Source organism: Leptonychotes weddellii, chromosome 7, assembly GCF_054177405.1.
Source record: "Leptonychotes weddellii isolate Sample4059 chromosome 7, ASM5417740v2, whole genome shotgun sequence".
Classification (NCBI taxonomy): domain Eukaryota; kingdom Metazoa; phylum Chordata; class Mammalia; order Carnivora; family Phocidae; genus Leptonychotes; species Leptonychotes weddellii.
In genome coordinates, this window is record NC_138375.1 from 87,710,793 (window position 1) to 87,738,061 (window position 27,269).

General features: G+C 45.2%; 1 protein-coding gene across 9 annotated transcripts in view; it reads left to right on the forward strand.

Annotated features, from left to right (window-relative positions):
• LHFPL2 (LHFPL tetraspan subfamily member 2) overlaps positions 1-27,269 on the forward strand; it is a 153,930-nt gene that overhangs the window by 14,764 nt on the left and 111,897 nt on the right. For 6 of the 9 annotated variants that reach the window (XM_081826683.1, XM_081826686.1, XM_081826685.1 and 3 more), the window contains exon 2: positions 815-889. The exons of the other annotated variants lie outside the window; for them this stretch is intronic. The gene's annotated coding sequence lies outside the window, so the exon portion shown is untranslated. The remainder of the gene's footprint in view (positions 1-814; positions 890-27,269) is intronic. 9 annotated transcript variants of the gene reach the window in all.

Consider the following 27,269-nt stretch of genomic DNA (forward strand, 5'->3'; position numbering starts at 1 on the left):
GAGTGGGACTCTCATTACCTCCTTCTAATACCTTCTTTTCTGTGGTGTTCCTGGACCGTGCTGCTCTCCTCTGTAAGACCCTTCATAGGCTTGCCAGTGGCCTTAAGGTAAAGTCCAAACTCTCCTAAAATGGTGGCAAGGCATTTTGTGATTACCTCCCTTTATTGCTTCGTGTCTTGCCAGTTTTCCTCTCGGCCCCGGGGAATACTCCAGCGGTTATTAACCCTACTATATTCTTCTTGCTTCCAAGGCATCCCATTTTGCTGGTGCCTCTGCCTGGCGGGCTATTTGCTGGTCCTCTTAGTCCAGCCAACTCCTGCTTGTCAGACCTCAGCTTGGCCATCCCTGGCTCTGGTGAGCTTCCTTTGACCCCTCTGGGACCAGCTAGGGCTTCAGTAAAGGCTTCACATCACCTTGTATTTTTCTCACTCGGCTCCTGTCGGCTGCATCAGGGTCCTGATTACTGCCTATTTCTTTCTCTCTCTCTGGACTGTAAGCTCCCAGAGGGTAGTGAACCCATCCCATGTTCAGTCATGTGACTCTCGGCGTGGTATTGTTGTTCTGTGAGAAGGATACTGTAGGGGAGGAAACCGAGGCAAAAGTAGGTTAAGTACCTGGCTTACAGTTACCCTTGTCACTGAGTTCCAACACTGGGATTCTAACCCGTCTCCCTGACCCAACCCCTCCCCCACCACCAGACTTCCTGCTTTGAGACCAAGGAGACCCTAGGCATGGTCCGCAGGTCTTTCCTGGGAGCATTAAAAGACTGCTTGTTCCAAATTAACAAAAATGGCCCTTTCCTGTTGTTTTTCAGGTCAACTGGGAAGCCAACTCTTGAATTCACAGCTGGCTTGTGGTTTTTGCCTCTTGTTAAAGAGCACGCATACAGGTAAGGACCTGCTCATGCTCCAGTGGGCTGTAGGCAAACTAGCCATGATGATGCGCTCTGATAACCACCCAAAATTCTCATTCATTAAAAAGAAAATCCTTATATGTAGGGCGACATTTCCTGTAAGAAAGCTATGAAGTGGTCCCCTGCCCCTGCTGGGAATTGTGGGGTGAAGGTGTTTCTTGGCTGGCTTTCTCCTGGGCGTTGCTGGTCTTCTCATTACCAACATTCTTTTCTTTGAGCGGGGCTCCCTTCTCCGGTCCATGTGAGTTAGTCCTTTAGGATTCTTTTTCCTCATTTAAGACCCAGCCCAGATTTCCTATGTTGGTTATCAGACTGTTTCAGCGGGAGGCTTTTTGGAGCCTAGCCTTTCCCCTGGCTTTACAGCAGAACCGATCACTGCCTCTCTGCTCACACAGCACACTCGCTTGCCGGGGGAGCTGGACGTATGTGTTCGTGCACAACTCTTCCCTCTAGTCTGTGAGTTCCTTTGCATGTTTCCTGGCCTGGAACAGACTTTCAATAAATGAACAGATATGTCTGACGAAAAAAAAAGAAAAAACCCTCGTAAGCTCCCCTAAGGCACGGTGACAGAAAAATCGTAAACCAATTAAATGATTTGTAGAGTGCCTTTTTGGATTAATTCTATGCCTCTTTGCTCATATTACCATGCATAATTGAGAATTTACCATCATAAGTCAATAGGAGTTTAGACTCCTCCCCCTAATGAAAAGGATAAGAAGTCAGGCGTTCTCGTGTCATCGTCTTTCTATGGAGTAATAAGTGGTGCTAGGTCACGGAGCACTAATGTGCTAAATGACAGCCTGTGGCCATGAGCAGCCAGCCCTCTTGGCTGCCCTGGGGGAGACCATTGTCAACCAGACCCCGGGAACCCTGGTCAGCCCTAGGATTGATCATGTGTCTAAATGTGTAGGCAGTAAGGGAGCAAACAATAGACTTGCCCAATTTACAACCTAGAGGAAATAAAAATATTTCTGAGTGGTTTGAGCATTTGTTTTAAAACACAGTTGAGGTTTAAATAAGGTTAGCAGAAAGCTTTTAAATCAGTGCACCTCAGTCTTCCCCAAACTTCTCGGTACGTTGAGTTCTTTGAGATGTGGGCTGAGTGGCTTGATGCCATTTTGCTTCATCCTGTGGGTTGGGAGTAGCAACCCCCAGACTGCTGGTTCACTCGATATTGAAACCAGCATGGGACCTGGGTCTTCACAGGGGAGAATATGGCCTTGAGTCTTTGCTTTTGCCTTCCTCTCCTGCCTTCTCCATGAACACTACTCATTGTTTGGCCTTTCCAGCTGCTTGGGTTAGGTGTGTGCAGCACTGAAGCAAAGAGAAAGGAGTCGCCTTCTGGTTCCTGCATTCCTAGTAGAGGTCCTGGCCAACGAGTCCCACGTAAAAGCAATCAAATAACTGGTTTCCTTTACCTGGTGCCGAGCCCCAGTTATAAAGCTACGTCTGAGAATTTAGTGAAAGACAAGGCAGTACAAGAAATTTGACTCTCAGCTGACCCTATTTATGTTCTTAAAATTTCCTAGGGCTTTGGGTAGAGTGAGGAATTGAGCTTTGCCCAGGAATTTCCAGTCTCCATGGAAGCCAGTTTGTCTGTCATACTTGAAAAATAAATTAAGGAAATTAGTTGCAGTTTAAAAGCCCAGATGTTAAGATATGAGTGAGTTTTAGCTTTTTAGTAGGTTTTGGAATTTGAGATATTATTGCCTGTTGTGTGTTGCGCTATTCCTGCGGAAGCCGAATGCAAGGTGGTGGCTGTTTGTCTGGTCTTTACGCCGCCAAATACATGGGGAGTGCTTACCAATTGGCAGGAATTAGCAGCTTATTGAGCTTCTAGGAGATATCTGATTCTCAGAGCGACTCCTGGTTTACAATACAAGTCTAATCTAGTTAGAAAACAAATGAAGTAGGTCAAGTCATCAAGTTCCTGATATGGTCCTCTTCCGTACGGGACACTCACACATGGGTATGCATTCAGACACACTTCACTAGCATTCTCTAGTTGAATCTTGACTACCCCACATCATTCTCATTAGCCCAAGAAGTGATACAGCTCCTGAATTTTCTTAGAGCTTCTGAACTTTGTGTTTGGGGTAGGAGGGGGTTCTTCTTTCATGAAATGTTTGCTGTTTCTAAAGATGGGCCTGCTGGTACCCCAGAAGTAGAATTTGTATATCAGGGTGCATGCGTGCACACATGTGTGTGTTTAGTATAGCTGTTTTGGAGTGTTGGCCTTGATCCAAAGGCACTGTCCAGCATGGGCCCCTTGTGTCCAGGGTAGACATTTGGGAGCCATCAGAGCAAAGGCAACGAGCGGACACAGCAACTGTGCCGCTGGTCTCAGGCTCCAGTGTTGTTAGCATGCTGGTCTCTGACTGACCATGTCCTTTCTTGTTGAAATGGCAGGGAACCCAGACTGCAGCTCGTTACAGATACACACAGAACATAAATGGCCCATCTCCCCTCAGGTGTCTTTGGTTTTTTGTTGTTGTTGTTTTGTTTTGTTTTCAGGTGAAGCCTTTATCTTTCCTTCTTCTTAAAGAAGAAACAAAGTCTCCAAAATAGACTTTCAAGTTTCATTGCAAAGCTGCACCCAGGAATTGACATCTCTGGGAAGAGTTTGCTCTTTTTCCATGTCCAGGTCACAATCAATGCATCATTTAGGAGCCACTTTGTCCTTTGATCAGGTTGCTTGTCAGCTGTGATTTGTGGCTGGTTTGTCTTATCCACTATAGGAGTTTGTTGTTGATTTCAAAGATAACTTATAAGTACTTGTTTCCAGGAAAAGTTGCTTATAAATGGAAGCTCTTGGACTTCTTCTTTATGAAGAGACTGTTGTTTTGATCACTCTCATGTCCTCTTCAAGAAATGGTTGTTTCCTATTCCTTCGCATCTTTTTACCTGAGTTGGAAGGAGGCCGTCGGATAACTAGTTAATAAAAGTAACTTTCCCAGATAGGCAAAAGAGAGTGAAAGAGTTTCCTCTTTCATCTTTTTTAATGATGAAGAGTAAATACTCTGCCTTTTAAATGGTTTCGTTTCTCTCGAAAGCATTTCTTACATGGAGCAGTTTCTGAGGCTTCAGGAATCCTGTCCTCTCAGGTCCCTTCTTCAAAGCTGGAGGAAGCCTTGCTTGGCTCCCTTCAGACCACCTCCATTGATGGTTATCTCTCCTCTCCTTTCTGTCCTGACTGCCATGCCTGGTGCTCACCTCCCTGCCTTTCCCCCCAGCCCGCCTGGGGTTGCTGCGGGGTGTCCTTCTCCCCTTCATGGGCCACAAACTGGAAAAGAAAACAAATAACGGAGCTCCCATTGCGGCCCAGCAGGCTGGGGGAAATAGTCCTCGTTCTCCTTGTTCTTGGGTTCAAAGTGCATTTCACATTTTATGGGGGTGATCAGCCCGCCCAAGGTGCTGGTTTGAGGGGGCCTGCGTCTGAGCCTGGTGGACCATTGACCATGCTGACCTCTTCCTTTTGCCTTTCTGGCTGAGTTGACATTAGTGCTCTGAGCGAGAAGGGGCTGCTGCCACTTTGAGCGGAGCTCCGGGCAGGGGTGGAGAAACATCTGATCTTGTTCAAAGGGGCTGTCTCTGAAGCATGAAGATTGAACTGATCGTGACCCCACCGTGGGGGACGGAGAAGCGCCCTCTGGAGAACGGGCCTGTCAATTACTAATCCTATTGGCTTCTGGGTCTTCAGGGTCTTATAGCCGTTTAAAAGAGAGAGAATTGGGGTTGGAGGTAATAAAACAGGTCTTAAATTAGTGGAGCAGGGGGTCATTTCATCTAATTTTGTGGTTGTTACTGAGGAATAAAAGGCAGAGGAGCTAATTTCATTAGCCCCTTTGAGGTCTTTATCATGGTGAGATGGCACTTGGGGATGGAGCAGGGCCTCGTGGGCGCCGGCCTTTTCCCTGCCAGGGGCCTCACGGCTGCATTTCCGTGGCTCCAGGGCAGGGCACCACGGCCAGGAAGATAGTTTCTCCTGCTCTACGGCGAGAGTTAGTGACTTAAAGCAGTTGATCTGTGCCCCAGCATACCTCTCCGCCAGACAAGAGAGCTCCTTTAGAATCGGGATCGTGGTGGCTTTTACTTCTGAGGAAGGCTGGCCAGTCACCTGTCGACGTGATTTATTTGGGGCATGATGGTCATCACGTTCATTTGAGCTGAGCAGTGTTCAAAGTGTTAAATCTTAGGGTGGGGAGTTGGCAGGAAAGTGAGAGCTGTACCTTCTATTTGCTTAGTGCTGTTCTGTTCCTAGCGTATGTTCATGTCTCCTGCTTCCTAGAGCCCTGCTCGGGAGGCACGTATTCCTACCCACGTGGACAGAGAGTAATGTGGGGAAAGGTTCTGGGACTTGTTCTTGGTCTCCCAGGAGGGCAGCAGGGGAACTGGGATTCGATCCTGGATTTTTAACTTGCAAATTAGGTTCTCTGTGATCATTATTGAAGAGACAGAGGAGAGAGAAGGAGGAGGAGAATGATAAAGATTTTTCCAAGAGCAGGAAGAGAAAAGTAGTGGTTAATAGATAGTTCTCTGCACCAGCCACCAGCTGGCACCATTCCCCAAGGCAACCTGGTTTCTTTCTGAAGGGGAGCCAAGTGACCAGGGTGGGCAGGGCAAGGAGGATGGGGAGGGTGATTTGTATATCTGACATAGTCATAAAGCACTGAGTCACTTCTGGAATGCCCATGCATATGATAAGGAAGGACAGTGACATCAGGTGTCCACACCACTGCTGCTTGCTTGTTTATTTCTGGGGCCTAGCTCTTCCCATGTCCATCTGCATTCATACTCTTACTGTCTCATGTCTGATTGCTTTCTTCTCTTCAGCTTCTCCCTCTCTACTGCGTACATTTCTGCCTAATATTGATGAACTTAGCTCTGAGAAACAGAAAACTTCTATTAAAATGTTCTAACAAAGGGCGCCTGGGTGGCTCAGTTGGTTAAGTGACTGCCTTCGGCTCAGGTCATGATCCTGGAGTCCCAGGATTGAGTCCCGCATCGGGCTCCCTGCTCGGCAGGGAGTCTCCTTCTCCCTCTGACCCTCCCCCCTCTCATGCTCTCTCTCTCTCATTCTCTCTCTCAAATAAATAAAATCTTTTTAAAAAAAAAAAGTTCTAACAAAAACCTTAACCACTGTGAAGTGCATTTAACCATAGATTCAGTGTGTAGAGTTCTAATCAAAATCTATTCCCCCCTTGATTCAGGAGCTGATATTTCCCCCTATAAAGTGATAATGGAAACTGGAGGCATCTCCCTTTCTGGTAGATGTGGTGCCCTTGGGAACTCCCTGAAAGTAAAACTCTAGCCAAGGGTTTTCCTGAAATGTTAGCTGAGGGTGATTTTTTTTGGGGGGGTGGTTCACTTGGTTCCCTAATGCCTCTCCACCTTCTGTGCAAGAATCTTTGCCCTGTAGTACTTAGAGGCAGGAGTCCTCTTGCCTTGGCCATGTGCTGTTCCTTCCCTTCATTACAGCAGCTAATCAGAAGTTGGCCGTACTTCAGTGCCTCTTAAAAGCTTTTCTCCCTGGCTGTGTCCAGGAAGTTGAAGTGCAGTGTCAGAAATGATGTGAGTTGATGAAGAAGAAATAAACAAACCCAGGCAACATGCGAGGAAGCCCTGGCAACCTTGCTCCTGTTTTTCTGTAGTTTTGATCTGAAGGAACCAGATTTCCTCTGTGTGGAAGGAATGGGACTGTGAGGGTCCTGTGCCAAGGAGCCTGAGATGTGCATGCCAGTAGGCCTTCTAGTGGAGGGCTCCACGTAGTTGAATCCACTCTGGGGTGAAAACGAGTCGTTTGTGCTTGGCAGAATGAAGATAAGTCACACGTCTGCAGCCTGAGCTATATGTACGTAAAAATAGCATCTGTTCAGGGAAGCAGAACATTCCAGAATGCTTCAGTCCCCTCTTGGCAGTAGAGCAGAATAGGAGAGCTGGAAGGGACTTAAAAGAGCTTGTCCAAGTCCTTTGATTTCAGTTAAAGACAGCACATGACTTGCCCAAAAACCCATGGGGGCAGAGGCCCTTGTCTGTCGTGCCCGTTCAGCTTTATAACTCTGGTCCCTGGCACGGAGTAGGTGCTTACTATGCACTTGGTAGGTGAATGAATGATATAGTGAAGATAGGACTTCTGACTCCTAGTCCAGTGCTCTCTGAGGTATTTTTACAGGCTGAAAAAAGTAAGAAGTGGTGCCAAGTAGCTTGTATGTAGATTATTGTGATTACACGTAGATTAGAAAATCCAGACATGGCGAGATTAAACGGATTGCTTCAAGTTGGTGGTGAAGTCGAGGGGAAGACAGGCCTTCTGAGGCGTGGGGGTGGGCGGGAGGAAGGACTGCCATATTGTGTGTGCGAGGGGTGCCCTGTGGAGCGGTGAACCCCCCCCCCACAGCCTCCCTGGAGGAATCCAGACACCTGTGGAACAAACAGGCTTGAAGTGGCCCCTCCACCCACGAACAGTACCCATAGCTGGGTACCCACCCTCCTGTGGCCCGGCACCTTCATTTCCAGAGGGCCAGGCTCCCTGGGACTCATGGAACTTTTCAGTCTGTTGTGGAAGTGCATGTGAACAAGATGGCGTGGGTGAGACCGGGGGCACGGCAGTGATAAGGAGGAGGACTCGATTCTCTGTACTGACAGATGCCGTGAGCCAGCGAATCAGGGCGGCTGCCACTGCCCAAACTCATTTTGCAAACTGCCGCGCTGGCTTCTGTCACCGGCCACAATCGGGGAAACCAGGTCGCTACAGCGTGCTGTACTGAGAAAACCCACAGTGGTTAGCCACGCCGCTGCTTTCTGGCCCATAAAGCAAGGCAGTGCTGCTCCTTTCTCTCCCTGTGAACTTCCCAGTTAACTCACAAAAAAAGATTGACCATTACACGGAGTTTTAAAATTTAGAATAGCTACAGGAGGTTAATTCAAGATTAGAAGTTGCCAAAGAGGGGGCGCCTGGCTGGCTCAGTCAGTAAAGCATGAGAACTCTTGATCTCGGAGTTGTGAGTTGGAACCCCATGTTGGGGGGAGGGTTTACTTAATAAAATTAAAAAAAAATTCTAAAAGTTGCCAAAGAGAATTTGTAAGGTCAAGAATTTTTGTTTAAATTCACAAATACTGAGTGAGGTCATGTTATTGTTTGCCGCTTGGTGAGTTTCATCTACCCCATGAACCTGGTCCATCTACCCATCCCCCCCTGCCCTCCTAGCCTGGGTGGAGGTGTACATGTCTCTTTAAATTGACCTTTGGGCTTCACCACGTGGCCTTGATGTCCCGGGTGAGTGTGCTTCCTCTGGAACCCTGGGCAACTGACCACTTTCCTGTGGAGTTTTCTTTGCCACCTCAGGGAGAGAGAACACTGTTCTTTCTGGAAATTCTTCCTCCCTGATGGCCCTTTCACTGGTCCACCTGATTTTGCTGATTGTGACTTCATACGATGTCTCCTTGATTCTTTCCAGGAAACGTGTGGCAGACATCCCATCTCCCGGGGGGGTCATGAGACAAGCGGTAGTCTAACCCTGATTGATGACTACAGAAAGAATCAGCTGGGTTAGCGGCTTCTGTTCCATATTAAAGAACACAGGCCTTATTGATCTAGAGCTGGCAGGCATGCTGCGGACCGGAGGTGGGTCTGACCCGGTCTCCATAGCAGGACAAAGAATGATTACCATTGGCTAGATTATTAGAGCTTGAATAAAAAGAGCGAGCTCCATTTTGCACGGTGGCATTAATCATCACTTTGTTTTTATGGTGAAAATCAGGCTTTGGGAAGTGATTTTGTGGTAATGTCCCCAGTCTGGTTTTTGAACTTCTCATGCGGGCTGTTGTTCAGCACAGATGGAGTTATTTGTGGGCCCGTCCTCATGTGCAGTGCCCGCATGGGGCTTTGCAAGTGAATGGGAAATGTTTTATTTGAACTGAAAATACTCTGTGTGCAAAACCATGCAAATCAGAAACAAATTCAATTTTTAGTACTACATGTATGTCGACAAAAACAGCTTATTTGGAATATCCAGTTTCTTGAAATCATTTACTTGTGGGGAATACCTGATTATTCTCGTCAGGATTCTTAAAAGTACGAGCAAACTTGCGGTGGGAAGCCTGACTCCCCAGCTTTGAGCCCTGAGGATTCACAAAGGGCGATTTAGAAAGCAAACCTTTTAGTGGAACAGTGTGGTGGCGTTGCCTGTTCATGAAGGCACACTTTTTATTTCTTTACTTACTTTATTGCAGGTGGCATAGTTTCATTTCAGTAGTTCTCTTTATCTTTTTTAAAGCAATCTATGAGGGTCTGTAACCACAGTGGCAGAAAGAAGTTAATGGAGGTTTATATAGTAGCGTTCATGTTTACAAAATCAAATGCTCAAATGAGATGGAATTTTGTATTCATAGGATTCTAACTCATTTATACAAGTTTAATGTTGATAAGTTAGAAGATTGGTTCATATTCATGATTTTCTTATAGTATATACACTCATTGATTACTCCCCAAATAAGGTATAAATCATGTAAGTCTAGCTTTATAGAGAGTAGGAGTGTAAGAATCAGTCTGTAGTCATTTTGCCAAGTATCTTGCTCTTGGTTTTACAATCCAGAGAACTTTAAAATTCGGAGAAGTCATTAATGTGCCCTGTCTGTCTTTTCTTCCATTTATTCCTTCTGTGTTTTTTCTAGCTGATCACTTCCCCTGCTGTGCTCTTTCCCAGAAACCAGGATTAAATCCCTGATCTCCACCCCAGTTTAATCAACCTCTGTAACGCCTGAACCCTAGGATCTTCATGAGAGGACTGAGTTTTTCCTCCAGTCTGGCCAGGTCCCAAGGATGTCTTGGTCCTTGTCTTCTGGTCCTTACAACTGGAGCCCAGTCGTACCTAACAAGCAGCCCTGCTCACCCTAAAACTAAGGAGCATGCATTTTCTATAGCCTAAAAATGTTAATGATTAGATACACGGGATTGGATTTTGTTTGCTGATTATGCAGTCTGTTTAAGTATTTTACTAATTAATAAACACTAGAGAGCTATTATGTATCAGGCTCTTGGGAGAGGAGAATGTTTGGGCGACAGCCCTTTCCAGCCGCATTTTAGTGCTGGGGCCGGTCCAGGGCCAGGGCTGGACTGAGTCAGCGTTTGGCCGGGTTTTATGGTGGGGAAGGCCTAGCCTTGTGTCAAGGAGGCTTGGGTTCCAGTCTCTGCTCTCCCCACCCAGGCTCTGTGACCTTAGGCAAGTTACAAATCTTCCTAGGGCTTAGCTTCCTTCTCTGTAAAAGGGGGATAATCATACCCACTCCTGGAATTGTTAAGAGAATTAACTGAGACGACCTAGGTAAGGCATACCTAGTAGGTGGTGATCGTAACTGTACCACAATAGGAGCCAGTCGGCCTGAGTAATCCAGTAGTTTCTGAAAGTTTCTTCTGAATTGTCGCCCCCCCCTCCCCTGAGGTGCTCAAAGCATGTTTGTAGCTGATGTTGTTTTGAGGGCCTGTCGTTGCCTCCTCAACACGGGAGCCTGCTGGGGATGGAGTTTCCTGGCGCTCAGGGCCTGTGTTCGCCCTTTGTCTGCAGCACACAGCTTCTGGACACGGGCATGTCCCAGGGCTTCCTTTGCCTTTAGGATCAAACGAATTCTAGAGCGAGTGTGTATTTGACAGGAGGTAAAATTAATAGTCATTTAGAAATTAAATTAGCCCTGTGGCAGATGTGTTCGCGAGTCTGTGTTTGTGGGGAGGGATGCCTACCGAGTGCGGGCCATGCCCAGTGGCCATCTGCTCTGTGGGACAGCTCAGATTCGACCTCCTGGGGTAAAATGTTAGCTGGGAAGGCGCATGCAAAGCCAAAAATTGTATAGAAAGTGTTTATGTTTGTCTTGGGAGAATGGCAACACATCGCACACCATTAACGGGCCTGGCCCGCTAATAGTCTGCTGCAGCCGTTCGCACCAGGCGGGCGATGTAATTTATTTCACTGAGGGAATTGTGGTTTTGTGTGCCATGTAGTGGTGGCATTGAAACCTTGTTGTAAGAGGAAAATAGCAATTAATGTTTGAAATAGGAAGTAGCTTTACAAATGTGTGGTGCGGGAGGCCCAATAAGGAGCTCCCCAAAGGCGAGCATAGGAGTTTATAAATGGTGTCTTCTGTCTGGTAAGTGGACAGCTTCTGATCTGTAAGCAGAAGGCGGAGTAGGACTGCCACAGAGCAGGGCGTGTGAGAGCCGGCGGCCGCAGGAGAAACAGGTATCTGTGCTGTTTGAGCGACAGGTGGCAGAGGGCGAGGCTGCGTCCCTGCTGCCATGGTGCTGCGGGGGGATGACAGACCGACAGGACCCTCCCACAGCACACAGGTGCGGGGACTGAGAGAGCGGCTGTGAATCCGAAGCAGGGTCAGCATTTCAGGTCGGATGGCAGCCGCCGAGTACTGGATCCTTGAACGTTTGTTTCCGTGTTTGTGTTCGGTGTTCCTGGGTCACTGGGTCATCTGAATTAAAAGGAACCCTTAAAAATGCAGTGCAAGAATGGTTTCCTGAGAATTGGGATTTTCAGACCCGGGAGAACGTTTTTTAAAATTGAGGTATTCCAGTGGGGCCGCCGCGAGCGTGCATTTAGCTCCTAGGAAGTCAACTGTCCGTGCATGGTTCAAAAGCACGGAGGGAGAGCTCGCGAGGGCTCCACCGTGGGTCCGCCCAACAGTCGGCTCTAGTAGGGTGTGTGCCTTCCAGCAGGGCTGCCCAGCCTTGGGGCTCGTGACACTTTGTGGGGGATAGTTCTTTGTTGTGGGGCTGTGCTGGGCAGCGTGGGATGCTGAGCAGCGTCCCTAGCACTCCTGCCCCCAGACGTTGCCAGACGTGCTGGGGCGGGGGGCGGGGAGGGCCAGCCGCTCTTCACCTGAGAACCACTGCTGTAGACTGAGAGGGCTCGGAGGTGCTTTCCGTCGGTGGTTCCCTCACGTGATCCTGGGTCAAGGTCCTCTCACACATCCTCTTGCCTTTGTGAGGATGATGAGTGAGTAAGAGAAAACAAAATAACGAGTGTAAAGTGCAGGGATGACCCAGAGGCGCGGAGTAGAAAGCATTAGGGATTTACTTCTCAAGGGAAGGCAGCCTCAGTGAAATCTCTCCGCGAAGTTTCTAAAGGCCAAAGCCTTAGAGAGAAGAGTGATTGGTCCCGTTACACGAATCTCTGCCTTGTCAGGTCAGAATGTCTTGGTAATAGTAGGGCTCATGGCCAATTTCTCAACCTCAGGTCTGCTTATCGAGTCTGGATAATGCCATCGGGCTGTTTCCCTGCTGTTTTTGATCAGTTTTTTGAAAAGCAATCACTCCAGTTCCTTTCTGTCAGGCTCAGCCCCTGAAACAAGCGATTCTGAATGTTTACATCCAGGCTCACGTACAAACTACCTTTACCTCAGGGTCTTTGAATTATGTTCTATACAAGGCGGCTGGGGAGCTTCTAGAATTTAAAACAAGGTCCACCTCCTCGAATCTAGGTGGGCTTGTCACCACTCTGACCAGTAAAGTATGACAGAAAGTGTCATCGTGTGGCTTCCAAGGCTAGGTCATAGAAGGCCATGCAGTTTCTGGCTTATTTGCAGGAACACTGCTTTTCCAGCCCTGAGTTGCCACTGAGGAAGTCTGCCCTGGAGCCCTTGTGGCAGGTGATGCTGTAGACAGTGTCAGCTGAAGCCAGCCTTCCATCCATCCCCACTGAAATGGGAATGAAGCCACCTCGATCCTGCAGACTAGCCCACCCACCCACCGCGTGCCATCTCTGACCTTGTCCCATGGAACAGAAGCATCACCCGACTGCTCCTTGTCCAAATCCCTGACCCACAAAATGTGAGACACTATAAAAAGTTGTTGTTAAGTGACCCCTAAAGAAATCAACCATTTTGTCTAGTGTGCTACTGAAAAACTTGTTCTAGAAGCTTCTTGAGATAATGGTTTGTTGCTCTTCCTAAAGAACTTTTTCGGGCTAATCATGACCATGTTTTGCCTTACCCTGCTGGCTGACCGACTTTAATGCCTCTCTGGCATAGTCTATTAAACTATTAACAAATGTTTTAATTTTAGTAAATACCACTTAATAATAACTATTCAACAAATGGGAAGTTGCTCTGGTTTAAGCTGGAGGTTAGGGTCAGAGCCTTTGCCTTCATTTGGTGCCTTATTCCAGATTATTGCTCTGACGTCCCAAGGCCCAAAGAAGTGCATACTTTGAAGGAGCTTTTCAGTTCTTAGAAGATTAGTTCAGTTTGTCCTAAATCCTGTCCTGGGGTTGTAAGCACTCTAAAAGGTATCTTTCCTAGAAGTGAACAGTTTTAAAATGTATGTTATAAAAATTGCAGTTTTGGTATGTAACAGACAGAATATCCTTTATGTTTGGTTAGGGAGGAAAGGTATACAATTATTTGAACTCTTCTCTTTCTTACAAGAGAGCTAATAGTGTCCTTGTAAATGTGAAGTGCCTGGCACTTTTAAGAAAGCCTAAAAATAATGTAACGACCATCGTCGGAGGAGACTTGACACTTCACATTTTGAGGCCCGCAGAGGGAGCTCTCCCAGAAGCCAGGATGTGCTTCAAGAAGATCAGAATTAGCAGCCCACATGCAGGGATGGCTTCTCCTGAATTAGGGCAGGTGGGCTGAGGAAGCTGCCTCTTTGCAGATGGGTGCCAAAATGCACACAAGTCCAGGTTGTTAGCGGTGTGGACTTCCGGGGATGTCACTGTTCCTGCTGATGTCAGTGAGCAGAGGCAGGCCATTAGGAAGTATTGTTGGCTGTAATATGCAAGGAGAGCTGCAGCTGTCTTCTGCCAAGGCTGTGAAGGATCGCCTGTGTACATGGGACCTCCCGGGGGGTTGTTAAGGTCACCCGCATCCCCATCCCTTTTAGCATCCTTTCCTGTTTTCTTTGGGACATGTCACAGTGCAGACCAGGATTAGGGTAGCTGATCGTCTTCTGGCATGGTTTTCTGAAATCTGGATATGATTGCTTTGGAATTCTTGCCAAAATCCCTTTCTGGCTTTCTGATTTCTGCATAAAATGTCCTCAGAAGCAATCCATTGTTAGGATAGTTACAAAGGAAGCCTGGGCAAAGAGGTTTGGATTTGCCAAGGGAATGGAAGAAGGGGAATGAGAGTAGAGGGCAGAATGAAGGAGGAGGACAAGAGGGAGGAGTGGTGAGTAGGTAGGTGGTGGAGGAGACGGTGTAACTATATGGCTGGTGTTCCGGGTCTTCGGAGCATAAGCATCATCGGGCACTTCAAATCCCACATCCAAACCCCAGCTTTGCAGAGGCAAACCTCTCTCTGTCGTCAGCTAGGGGAGTTACCTTTGGATGGTCTCCCCAGGGTGGCGCCCCATCTAATGGTAGAGAAGTGAGGGCAGCCTGAGGAAGGAGCGTGGGTGTTCTCTTCACTGTGTATCCATCAGCTTGACCTTCTTGGCTATCTGTATTTTTGAAGCCAAATGAGTGGTCCCCTTGTCAGACTATAGGTTCTTATTAATTGTAGCAACCAGGTTTTGAATCCAAATTCAGTTTTTTATTCTGGGACAATCTGAGTTCTCTTAGGTTAGGCTGAACACAGTTGAGGGCTTTTCACCATGCTCCCATCAGGAGGTCAGACTTGTAGAATGAAGATTGGCAGGTCATAAGTTAATTTGAAATCTTGGACTTAGAGTTTATGAAAGAACAGATTAAGAATGCCTACCATATATGGATTTGTTTTCAGAAAACAGTTCTCTATTAGCTGCTGAGTCCTGATGACTTCTCAGAAGTTTGGATTGTTTTAGTTAATTACCAGTTGAACAGTGCAGGAAAAGGGAGGATCTGGTGTGTGTCTTCCCTTTGTCTCTCATTTCTTTATCTTCCTTTGCTTTCTAAGAGGCATTTCTTGTTTAAATTTTCTTGATGTCCTTTTGATTTCCTTTTCTGTTTTATTGGGGCAAGGTTGACTCCTGTCCTCTCCCCCTTTCTCCTCCATATTACCAGGGGCATTTGGATCTGGGAGGGTGATTAGTCTGCCCTAAGGCTTTATGGGAATAGGGACCAGGGATCCTAAATGCCTGTATAGGAATCACTCCTGAAATGTTAATACTGCCCACACTGTAGGTGGAAGGCAAAGCTCTTCTGCAAATTATGTTGGAGAAAGAGTCTTGAACTTGGATTTATAAACTGTGACTGAGAATAGAGTGGTTAAAAGCCCAGGCTTTGCCAGGGTTGAAACGAGCTCTGACATTTACAGCTGGGTGCTCTTTGGAAGGTTAGTCTCTTTGCTTCAGTCCCCTCACCTGTGAATTGGGGTCGTTATTTTTGTAACGATCAAATGGGTCAATACTTGGCATATTTTAAGTATATTCAATAATTACATCTTTTTGATAAGTATCATTCTAATGGGTCCCAAGACTGTCTCCCTATGCCTGAATCCTTTAGTCTTTTTTTCTTCTTTTTCTAAACATGAGCTATATTGATGGTAATATTTTTTATATTTGTAGAGCCAATATAGATTTCACTACAATTTTAAATTCAAATATAACAAAATAATTTTAGAGTGTTTCTTAAGGCTTCCAATAAAATGGGTAGAATCTTACAATAGGAAACAATAGGTTTGTGTTCCAGACACTGTGAGAAGCACTTGTAATAGTCTGATTTAGGACTGCTTTTCTAATACTGGAGGTAGACTTCGAAAGTAGATTTTTTTCTCTGTGAAATGAATGGGCTTTACCCAGATGCTCAGAGTATGGGTAAGAAGGAGCTTTCTTGCTATCTCCCACCCTCCTGACACCCAGGGGAGATGTGAAGAGACCCCCCTGGCCAAAGAAGGTGGGTATAGTTGTTCCAGTAGCATTTTCCTGTTGGACCCTGCTTCCTAAGGGGCCTGATTCTACTCCAAGTGCCCGGGCACACCAGGCCCGTCCTCCCAGGGGCGTTGATGGTGACCAGACCAGATTCCGGGCCAGGACTGTTCAGGTATATCTTACGCACAAAGGCTTTTAAAATTTAGAGTTAAACCCTGTCATTTGCTAATGTTTCAAACAAAGCATGGGCACCCAAATCAGTATCAGTCAGCAAGCATTATTTCTAAGGTCTGTTCTTCAACTCGTGTGGGCTACTGTCTGGTGTCTCATGACCAAGCAAAGAAAGTGTTGTTATGAAGTGGCATTTGCTTAGGGTGCTCTGGGCCCCAGAGAGGATACCAACGGGGCTCTCTGACAAAGACAGCTCTTTACTCTTTGCAGTCATCTTCCCAGTAATCCGCTAACGGTGATGTTAATGTCCCCATCGTGCATCTGATGCACTGGTTCCCTAAATTTTCCCAGGATCATACAACCAATAAGTAGTGCAACTGGGTTTTTGACCACAGCTTTGCTTGAGCCAAAGCCAATTTTAAATCACTACCCTGTTAGTATGGAGTAGATATGGGTAGTCCATTTTGAATGGATTGAAAAATTTGCAGCTGAGAGTAACAAGCACAGAAGGATGGAAATCACTGAAAACAGGAGGAGGTTGACTTCATGCTAACGGAAGAGAGCAATAGTTAGCATCTGTTTTATGCCAGGCGTTGTACATAATTAGCATATTTAATCTTTACAGCCTCCCTGTGGAGTATTAGACCCATTTAACAGATGAGGCAATAGAGGCTCAGTGAATATAAGTCACCTGTGTAAATAACACAAGTAGTAAGTGGCATAGGAGAACTGTGAATCCTTTTTTCACCGTGCCATGCTGTGAAGAGTCCAGGAAGGTTTCTTCCCAGGTCTGGTGACTTCTGTTTGCCTCTGGGGTCCACCAGATAATTTAAGAACCAGGAAAACTGAGTGCATGTTTTAAGCCTCTCATTATCTTATAGAACCAGCTGCCTTTATGCTGCATTCATTTCTCATCCGGGAAACTTGCCCATGGCTAAAGAGAGAAATAGCCCACAATGGAGGTAGAAGGCTGGCAAAGGAGGAATTGACCTCCAAGTAGTAGATTCCATGGACTTGGCCTCTTTCCTATGGCCTCTGCTTCTCAGAACCTGGAAAAGGGCTTATGGCAGTTGGCATTTTGCGCCAGCAAGTACATCCATGCTTGCTCCACAGAGCTACCCCATCCTTTCTTTGTTTTATCTGCCAGGAGGACCTCAGGATTGCCAGGTGTGTGCATGGTGCAGCACGCCGGGGAGAGGCTGGGATGAATCTGTATGTCCTTGAGCAATTAGTGGACTATCCCACATGCCCAATGAAGGGTGGCTCTTTTGCTCAGCCTTAATTCATTAGGAAATCACTATCTCCCCAGCTCATTTGGTGCCAGACGTAAGGGCACTTGAAATGTAGGACCAAGTGCTACTATAAAATGGAGTCCAGTGCTTTCAAGACAGCCCCTGACGTGGGTCCTCTGGGCTATTGCGATTTGTAGGAGCTGGTTTCCCTAGAAGTAATTCTGGGTATTGGGGTAACGAATGGCAGCCTTTGTGTAGAGGAAATGTTCCATGGGTAACTAGTTGACTGCTTATTAGTTTACTCTTTCAGCCAAATTATTTTTGTTGCTGTTAAAAATTAATTTTAATAATTGCTTTTGGATCAAGCTGTTGAATAACTGAGCCAAGTTTTCACGCCCAATGAACTTTTATAGCAAACTCTCCTCTCTTTATGGGGTTATTATGAGGATGATATTTGTAAAGCACTTTAACTGCTTAACGGAAGGCTCTAGATAAATAGTAGTCATATTTTCACGAGTTTTGGAGGAGTGATTATATAAGGGCATTCCAGTTCTAAAAGATGCAAATCATACTCTCTACTAACCATTTGCTTTAGTGGCTATTTTCCTATTTTTACTTTTTAAGGGAAAATCTTTGCAAAAGACTAGGATGATTTTTTTCTATTTCCATATCATTATTAGAACTAGTTAAAAAAAAATCTCAGTCTGAGAGGAAATGTTTTCACAGTATCAGTTTAAATAGTAAGGAGATAGTAGGATGTGCTCCGTTGTCAATGAACAGCTAACTTTGCGTTAATTGGTAACAAAATATCTAGTGAAAGCACAGCCCTTTGCTATAAAAGAATACAGTTGACCCTTGAACAACCTGGGTTTGAACGGCTGGGTCCACTTAATATGTGGATTTTCAGTCAACACAGTAGAGTACTGTAAATTCTTTCCTTATGATTTTCTTAATAACATTTTTTTCTGTAGCTTACTTTATTGTGAGAATACAGCGTATAATACATATAACACAAAATATGTATTAATTGCCTCTGTTACCGGTAAGGCTTCTGGTCAAGGGTGGGCTATTAGTGGTCGGGTTTTGAGGAGTCGAAAGTTACACGTGGAGTTTTGACCGTGCAGGGATTGGCACCCCTAACCCCTGAATCGTTCAAGGATCAACTGTATATTTTTTTATATTTATATAAAAAATATATATTTATATTTTTTTGTCTTACTGTTTGCTTCTTTTTTGCTTTTGGAGGAGAAACACCCCCAAATTATAATTGTTGTTTCAGAGAGAAATCCATCCCCTAGGAAGGACCATCTTCCAATGCACTGTGGGCTTTTAGAGAGTGTGGGAGTGTGTGTTCTAGGAGCCTGTGTGTACCACCCATGGGGAGCATGGAATAGAAAAAGACTCTGCTTTGTGGCCTCAATACATTCTGAATTTTGACAATAGATTTTCAGTAAAATTTGAAACGTTTGACCTCCCACAGGATCCATGGCTACACACAGCAGCTGTCGGGATTGTTAGGGATGTAAATCAGGCTGCGAATTCGACTACATTCGCACCCTACTTAAAATCTTCCAGTCTTCTCCTGTTGCACTAGGGATAAAATCCAAATCCCTGCCAGCTTCGCCAGCCCCCGCTCTGGCTGTCCCCGTGCTCCTTCCGCTCCAGCCCTGAGACTTGTCTTTCTGGCCCTCAGCCACTGAGCTCCTGACCCACTCGGGGCCCTCAGCGTGGCCGTTTCCCCTGCCTGAAATCTCTTGCCGCAGGCCTCTGGCCTGGCTTCCTCGGGCTCGAGGCTCAGCTCCTCATCACCTCCTCAGGCTGTGGTATGTCGGTTGCTGGGGAGGAAGCCCAGAGGCTCCGTGGGCCGGGGCCAGATGGCGATTCTTACCCTGCCTGGGTGTAGAGACTGACAAGGAACAGAATTCAGGCCCAGGCTGAGTTCCACTTGGAAAGCCGTTCTTTACCTCAGCCCACAGTGGTCTTGCCCTGCTCTGTACTGTCCTCCCCACACCACCTCCAGGGAACACTGCACTTCTGCATCTGCCCTGGGCCTCTTAGGGACCTCTTAACTGGTGCTTTAGACCCTTTGCTCCTCGGTGGGGTTTTGCCTCTGTTTGGTGGGCCTGCCCACTGGTCTTAACCAGACTGTCTTTCCCAGTGGCCCCTGGCTGCATCTGTGGAAAGGTGGAGCAGGCCCAAGGCTTCTGGTCTCCTCTGTCCTCCCACTCCCTTCTGGTGAGGTTGCATTTAGCGATTCCCCACTCAGGGCCACGGGCTAAGTACAGAGGGCCCCGCTGGCATTTCCCGAGCCAGTACCTGCTGTCCTTACCTTGCCTCTCACCAAGTCCCAGAGCGGGAAAGCGAGCATGTGCTAATGAGGAGGCAGGTGGACCATGGATGGCCACTCCGCCAGCTCTGTCCACGGCACTCGGAGTCATTGATTGCAGTTACGCTGGGCTCTCCTAGCCCAGCCTGAGGGTCAGGCTAGCTCCTCTCAGGAGCTTCTGACGGCTGACAGTGAATTTGCATCCTATATTAAAGGATGACTGTTACTCTCTCTAGAAAAAGTTCTCTAAAAAAAAATAGATGTATCAGCGATTCCATTCCCCATATAAAGAAGCTTAATTTTCTGGTATTTTTTTTTTCTGTTGTTTAAAGAAATGCTTATTGTGGAAAGTTTAAACAGCATATAAAAGTACAAGTAAAGGGCAAACCATGCCAAGTACCTACCTTCTAAAGGTAATTACTGCCCTTAATGTTTTAGGATCACCATGCATATATGCACACTTACAACCTTAAATATGAGATCATATTATAAGGCATTGTTCTGTTTTTTTCTTCACAGTAGATTGTGGTCAGTCTTTCCATGTCAGTAAATTTAGACTCTTCCTTTTTAATATCTGATATATATGCCATCGTATGAATGTGCTGTGGTTTGTTTAACCAGTCTCTTAAAGATGGAACATTTTCCCTGTTATGAAAAATGCTTCATTAAACATCCTTGTACCAGTCTAATTCTCTCACAGGATAAATGGGTTAGAACTACTGAGTCACAATATAATAACTATTTTGGATTTTCACGGAGGCTGACAGGCTACCTACAGAAATGTTGAACCATTTTTATTGTCCCATAATGAAAGAAAATCTGTTGCGGACTTTCTTTAATGCTGTTCTTTTAATGTACTTTAAATGATTAATTTTCCCAAACTCTTTAGCTACTATTTTTTTTCTTGGCAAATAGACTTTGGATAACTAACTAAGGGGAGGTTTAATGATAGATGTAGCTTCACTGGTTAAGAACCAAAAATGCATATCCAGTCTATATTTTCCCTTACATCACTCTAGTATGCAGTTAAATGGGAGGAAGAAATTTTCCTCAGTCTGAGGTTCTTCCAACTGGACTGAGAATTGAATTTTACCTGAGACAGATTAACAGGAGAAAAAACCCCAAGTTTTATTATGAGTGCACAGAAGCCCAATAATGAAATTGGGATCCAAGGAAATGACCAAAGGCAGGCAGTTCTTAAACATTTTAGACAAAGAGACAATCAATTGGCGGGGCATTGACAAGATAAAGAAAACAGATGTTTGGGAGCTTTAATTAGAGAAGTATTCTAAGTGGAATTTGGGCTGAGGTAATAGATGAGTAAAAACGTAACCAAGTTTATTTCTATAGCTTTCTCAGCTTTAAAGTTCCCATCTCTGGTGATAAGAAGGTCTTTTCACTTCTTAGTCCAGGGAGGGCACCTTTCGTACGGGAGATTTATTTCCCACTTTCAGGGGGAGAGCAGAGTGTCTGAGTGTCCTTACGCTGCCTGTTTCCCAGGTAGCTTCAGTTCAAAATAATCAGTATGCCAGTGTGGTCCATTTGGGGCAGCCTGTCCCATGCTCTTACACAGTAATGTCTTCTTTTGACTTTGATTGCAATTAATCTTCACATTGGAGGTTATGCAATTAAAGCCAGTGCCCTTTTCCAGTCTTTATTGTGGCATTCTGTCATGCTCCGTCCTTTCATACTGCTTCTAAAACCTAGCTAAAGAGAGCTTTTGACAATAAAAGTAGCAAATACTACATTGTAACTTGATAGGGATTTAAAAAAAATAACTCTTGAGTTCTTACGTGAAGGTATCATCTTGAGGTGAGTATTCTAGCATTTCTACTATGGAAGCAGTGCTTTCATGACTGTCTCTGGTTTCTTCTAGGATGTTTTCTCCATTTGTTTCAGTCCGTGAAAGTTTCCCCAGATCCATGTGATTAATGACCTGTTGTTCCACCTCTTTGAACTTTATCTCCTTGATCTCATCTGTCCATCCTCTGTGTCACCTGAAACTTGGACCAGTTCATTGGTTAATTGCTTATCTTTCTTTCACACTTTCTTGAGTTCATCTAATGATAGGGCTAACATCTATCATCTTAAAATGCTTTTGTAGTGTGTATTGTTTTACAGACCAGAGTGATTCAATGTTTAACATTCATTATGTGCTCCCTTTGTCTGGGTGTTACATAGATCTACGAAAGGTAGATTTCCCTGTTGAGACTATTGCAATAACAAGATGTAGGCAACTTTAGCTTAAGGAAAAAAATAACACCATCTTAGTTTTTGTTTTTTGTTTTTGTTTTTAAAGAGAGAGAGAGAGAGAGCAGGGGAGGGGCAGAGGAAGAGAGAGAGAATCTGAAGCAGGCTCCATGCTCAGTGCAGAGCCGGATGCGGGGCTTGATCTCATGTCCCTGAGATCATGACCTGAGCTGAAATCAAGAGTCAATGCTTAACCAACTGAGCCACCCAGGAGCCCCAACTTAGTGTTCTTTGTAAACCTATTTAGAATTTGAGGGAATGATTTTAAAGTAGTTTGGGAGAGTTTTTCAATGTCTTGTCTCCTTGTCAGGTAAAGCCTTCTAGAGGGAATAGACTCTTCGTGTTGAATTTTGATTTAAAAGGCTGGGATCACTAACTGGAGGAAAGGAATGGCTAGGGATGAGGCTAACTTCGAATAAAATGGGAATGAGAGGTGGGAACCAAGAGGAGGAGAGTAAGTAGGATGCACAAAAAGACATTTTAGAGGAGGCTAGCAGAGTAAATATGGCAAATTTTATTTGTAATTAGATCATGACATTTTTAGATGTTCCTTGTTCATGTCAGAAGGGCAGAATATAAACCTATGTGAGAAGATTCACCACAACTTTGGGTGTGAATTGGTACCGGAGACAGGACTGTGATAGACTCAGTGGGGATGCGGTCTTGTCACACCCCGAGCTCAGGCTGCATTCAGTGACCTGGGAGGGGTCACTGAATGAAGTGCTTGCTCAGCCATCTAACCAGATGTTGGGGTTCTGGTACTGGGTGACAATGCACATTGTTTTCCAGCAAACAGTGGGACTCCCCCAGTGTCTAAGCATGCTGGTGCTGAGTTGTATGGAAATGACTCTTTCAGGATACTAAGGTACCATTTAATGAACTGTTGCTTTATTGCCATTTAATAACTCACAATCTTAGTGGTAGTAAGTGGTAGTTAACTGGCTCTTAGAGTCCCTGGGGAAGCATTTAGTAATTACTACTTCATTGCCATTTAATACATTTCTGTCTTGTACATTAAATAGCTCTGAGCAGTAATTCACGGCCTGGTCCCTGGTGGCCGCTTCTAGAGATGCTCATCTGAAGCCAGATGGTTGCTTAGGCATAGGGAGTGTAAAGGTGCCATAAAATCTTTTAAATCAGTAGTCGCCAGACTTTTGGATATCATGGACCACATTTTGTTTTTGTTTTTGTTTTTTTAATGTTTAGGGACATACATAAGGTGGTTAAATTTTTTATGTTGTGGTTTTGTTCCCCCCAAGAAGCCTGACTCAGGAGCACATTGCCTGGGGTAGGGCATGGTAGGCCTAAATATTGGTTGAGTTGAATTAAGTTACGCATTTTAGGACAGAATTTTTGTTGGTGACACCTGCTTCATTTTGTTACTGTTTCATCAGAGCTCATATCGGCGATGTTGATTTTGTAAAATGTGTTCGCCAATGTGGCTGACTAAAGGGATTTCACTGTATGCAGGGGTTGTGAGGGTTAAATAGCAAATGCGAAAACTGGAAGGACCTCAAACCAGATGGTAAGGTAATTAATATTGTCTGCTGACAGTACTATGCAGAAATGATTAATTTTTGCATTATATTAAATTCTGGGGAATTCTGAGATGTGGAACTGATTAATCCAAAGACAACTCATATACAGGTTATTGTGTCTTGATTCCTCGGGTAAATTTGTGACAGATCAAAGGAGAAAGAGGGCCAGTAAGGATGATGTAGTTAAAATTGTTACCTTGAACTAGAAGCATAAAGGCACTGCCTTTTCTGTGATTTTTGCTTATTGTAGAGGCCAGGATATGTCATAAAGTGACCTGTCTGAATTCTATCCAGCATAGGTAGTATCATGGTCAAAGTGGTGGTAATGATGATATAAAAATTCTGGTGAGTATTTTGAAGGATGGTAGAAGGAAGGACTGACAGCCTACGGCATGAAGAAGTGGTCCATGAAACAGGTTACTGGAATGGCTAATGACCCTGTGGTGCCATCTGTCTCCCAGACACACGTCCTCCTGTTCAGAGGCTGGGCAATATATCAATGCTTTTCTGCTCCTGACACCTGCCAGATCTCAAAATTGCATTGATTGCCTGGTTGTCCCATAGAAGGTCTGATTTTGTCAGCTAATCGACAGTTAATTGAAATCCTTCTCATTAAACTCCTCTTCCTAATACTGTTTAAGACATAATTTAAACCCTAGCCATGTCATGACTTCTATCACCTGGCTTCAGAGCCCATTAACACATACAAAGTCCACAATGGGGCTGGATAACCTTTTCTTACCAGAAGTAATAGAAACCTCCTGTCACATCTTCTGATAAAACACATTTTAAAAGGTGAATTTTCAGACACATTACTTTGTACAGGTTCATTGAGCAAATTACTCAAGTACAAAACTGTTGTAAGCACATGGCCTAGATATAAAGTTAAGTGCATTTTATCAGAAAATTCATTGCATCTTTAATCCTGGGCTTAGTGCTATGATTTAAATAGAAGGGATTTAGAGAGTTCATAAATGCAAAGACTAGAATAGACAAACAGGATTAAAAGAACCATTTCCTGAGCAGCACTAATACGGAATCTCATACCTCTTTTCTCCCTAGGGAGACTGTTGACTTTATTTTAAAGCCAGCTTTCAAGAAGCCATAGCGTAAGGCACCTGGATGGCTCAGTTGGTTAAGTGTCTGCCTTTGGTTCAGGTCGTGATCCCGGGGTCTTGGGATCAAGCCCCTTGTCGGGCTTGGAGCCTGCTTCTCCCTCTGCCTCTGCCTCTCTCTCTCTCATGAATAAGTAAATAAAATCTTAAAAAAAAGAAGCTATGGAGTAGACAGGTATTTTAATAACACAAATTAAGAACTTAGGGGCGCCTGGCTGGCTCAGTCAGTGGAGCATGCGGCTCTTGATCCCAGGGTTGTGGGTTTGAGCCCCATGTTGGGTGTAGAGATTACTTAAAAATAAAAATCTTTAAAAAAATTAATTTCCATGATCAGAATGTGCATGTGATGTTAGCATGAATATAAGTTTCTTTGACCACATAACAGCCTATTATGGGTCTCTGTTTTGACTTTCTATAGTTTGTATTTCTTTGGCAGCTTTAAACCACCATAAAAAAGCTGTAGTTGATTGAATTCTCATTTATATCACTTTCTGATTGGGTTCTGAAATTGTATCTGAGTGGGACTATTTAATGGTTTTCAGTGGTGGGTACATACTATTGCACTTAAAATATTTAATGTTACTGTAATTTTACATTCCAAATAGCTGCATTAACCACATTCTCATTTTGAATAGTCCATTTAGCATTTAATCATTTTATGTGTCATGGTGTGCTTGACTAGCCCCATAATAGGACATTCAAACTCTTTGCAGTTTGAGGCTGGCATGAATAATCCTAAATTTTCTTTTAAGATATATTTATTAGCGCGCACACGCCGGGAGGGAGAGGGAGAGGCGGAGGGAGAAGGAGAGAGAGAGGATCTCAAGCAGACTCCCTACTGAGTGCGGAGCTCAATGTAGGATTCAATCCCACCACCCTGAGATCATGACCTTAGCCAAAATCAATAGTTGGACATGCCACTGACTGAGCCACCCAGGCGCCCTTGCTGCAAACATCTTTAAGAAAATTCCGGGGGCACCTGGGTGGCTCAGTCGGTTAAGCGGCTGCCTTCGGCTCGGGTCATGATCCCAGGGTCCTGGGATTAAGCCCCACATCGGGCTCCCTGCTCAGCAGGGAGCCAGCTTCTCCCTCTCCCTCTGCCTGCCTCTCTGCCTACTTGTGCTCTCTATCTCTCTGTCAAATAAATAAATAAAATCTTTAAAAAAAAGAAAATTGCGCCCTCCTTCCCACCTTGGGGTTTTTCTTAGGGATATATTTCCCTGGAGAGAAATCCCTGGTAGAGAGTATGTCCTAGTTCATCACTCTTGTGCCATATTCCTATATCCCCTTTGCTTCAAGAGTCCTCTGAAGAGATGCTCTAAGAAAGAGGAAAGTGACCACGAGGAAAAGAATTGCCTCTGAGATTTGAAACCTTTTCACTGGCAAGAGACCAAGTTTTCCGATACCTACAGTGAGACTTCGGGTGCTGTCGGCTGATCAATTAATGAGTTCAGTGTAGTGCTGAAGAGCCCAGCCTGTGCAGATAGCCAGGCGTGGGTTCCCATCTGTTGCTTTACGCCTCTGAACCTCCAGCTTCATAATGTGCACGTAACAGCACCTGCCTTGTTGTGGGTGGTGGTGAGCTTTAAATCCAATACTGCGCTGCAAAGCCATTACTTGGCGTAGGCCTCGCTGATATTGGGTGCTCAGTGAGTGAGAGCTGCTGTGATTTGCTCTGGCTGGGGGAGGGGGGACCCTGTGGTAGCAGGCCTCTGAATTGGGTTTATGCAGTGTTGGCAAGTTGTTCCTCAAAGTCCTCGGGCTCTAGGACGCCTCTTGGGTGTGTTGACTGCACTCTGGGTCAGCATTTTACCTGGGGTCGGTTCTTGCAATGTGCTCATTTTCAGGGTTGTGTATGAGTGGATATGGTCAAGGGTTTCTGTGGCTCTACCCCCTGCCCCAAGGCAGATGCTTGTTCTTCAAGAACAAATAAGAGAACAAATCTAGTAAGAATATCAACCATCCTGGGGCACCTGCGTGGCACATTTGGTTGAACATCCGATTCTTGGTTTTGGCTCAGATCACGATCTCAGGGTCCAGAGATCCGGCCCCATGTTGGGCTCTGCGCTCAGTGTGGAGTCTGCTTAAGATTCTCTCTCCCTCTCCCTCTGTCCCTCACGCTCATGCTCTTTTAAAATAAATCTTTTTAAAAAACATTAAAAAAAGATGTAGCAAACATACCATTTTTTTTCTGGTACTGTACTTTTTTGTTTGGGTAATAGAGGTAGAATTTGAGAAGGATGCGTTCCCTCCAATCCTGTTTCCTTAGCTTGAATAAAGTGCCTTTAGAGAAGCTGGTGGATGAAAATTTTAACTTGTTTGGGTATTGTAAGAAAATGTTGTACCTTCTACTTTCCTGTGGCATTAAAGGAAATCTTTCTACCTTACAACCGCCTAACTTTAAAAAGTCAAAGAAGCGTCAGCAGCATTTGGGCCTTAATTTTTCTTTCTTTCTTTTTTTTTTTTTTTAAGATTTTATTTATTTGACAGAGAGAGACACAGCGAGAGAGGGAACACAAGCAGGGGGAGTGGGAGAGGGAGAAGCAGGCTTCCCGCTGAGCAGGGAGCCCGATGCGGGGCTCGATCCCAGGACCCTGGGATTATAACCTGAGCCAAAGGCGCTTAATGACTGAGCCACCCAGGCGCCCCCTTAATTTTTTTTTTTTTCTTATTTCCCTTCTTCTTTGCCATCATCATCCTCTTTAACCATGTGTGTATTTTGGGATCAATGATTTGTCATTCTCTCTCCAGAGTATGTATTCGATAGGCTTTCCTTTTCTGGAAATTTCAGTGGAACCTCTTTAAGGGAAAAAAAAAAAAAGATTTTATTTATCTGAGAGAGAGAGAGCGTGAGCGAGCATGAGTGGGGCGGAGTGAGGGGTGCGGGGCAGAGGGAGAAGGAGATTCCCCGCCGCCGAGCAGAGAGCCTGACA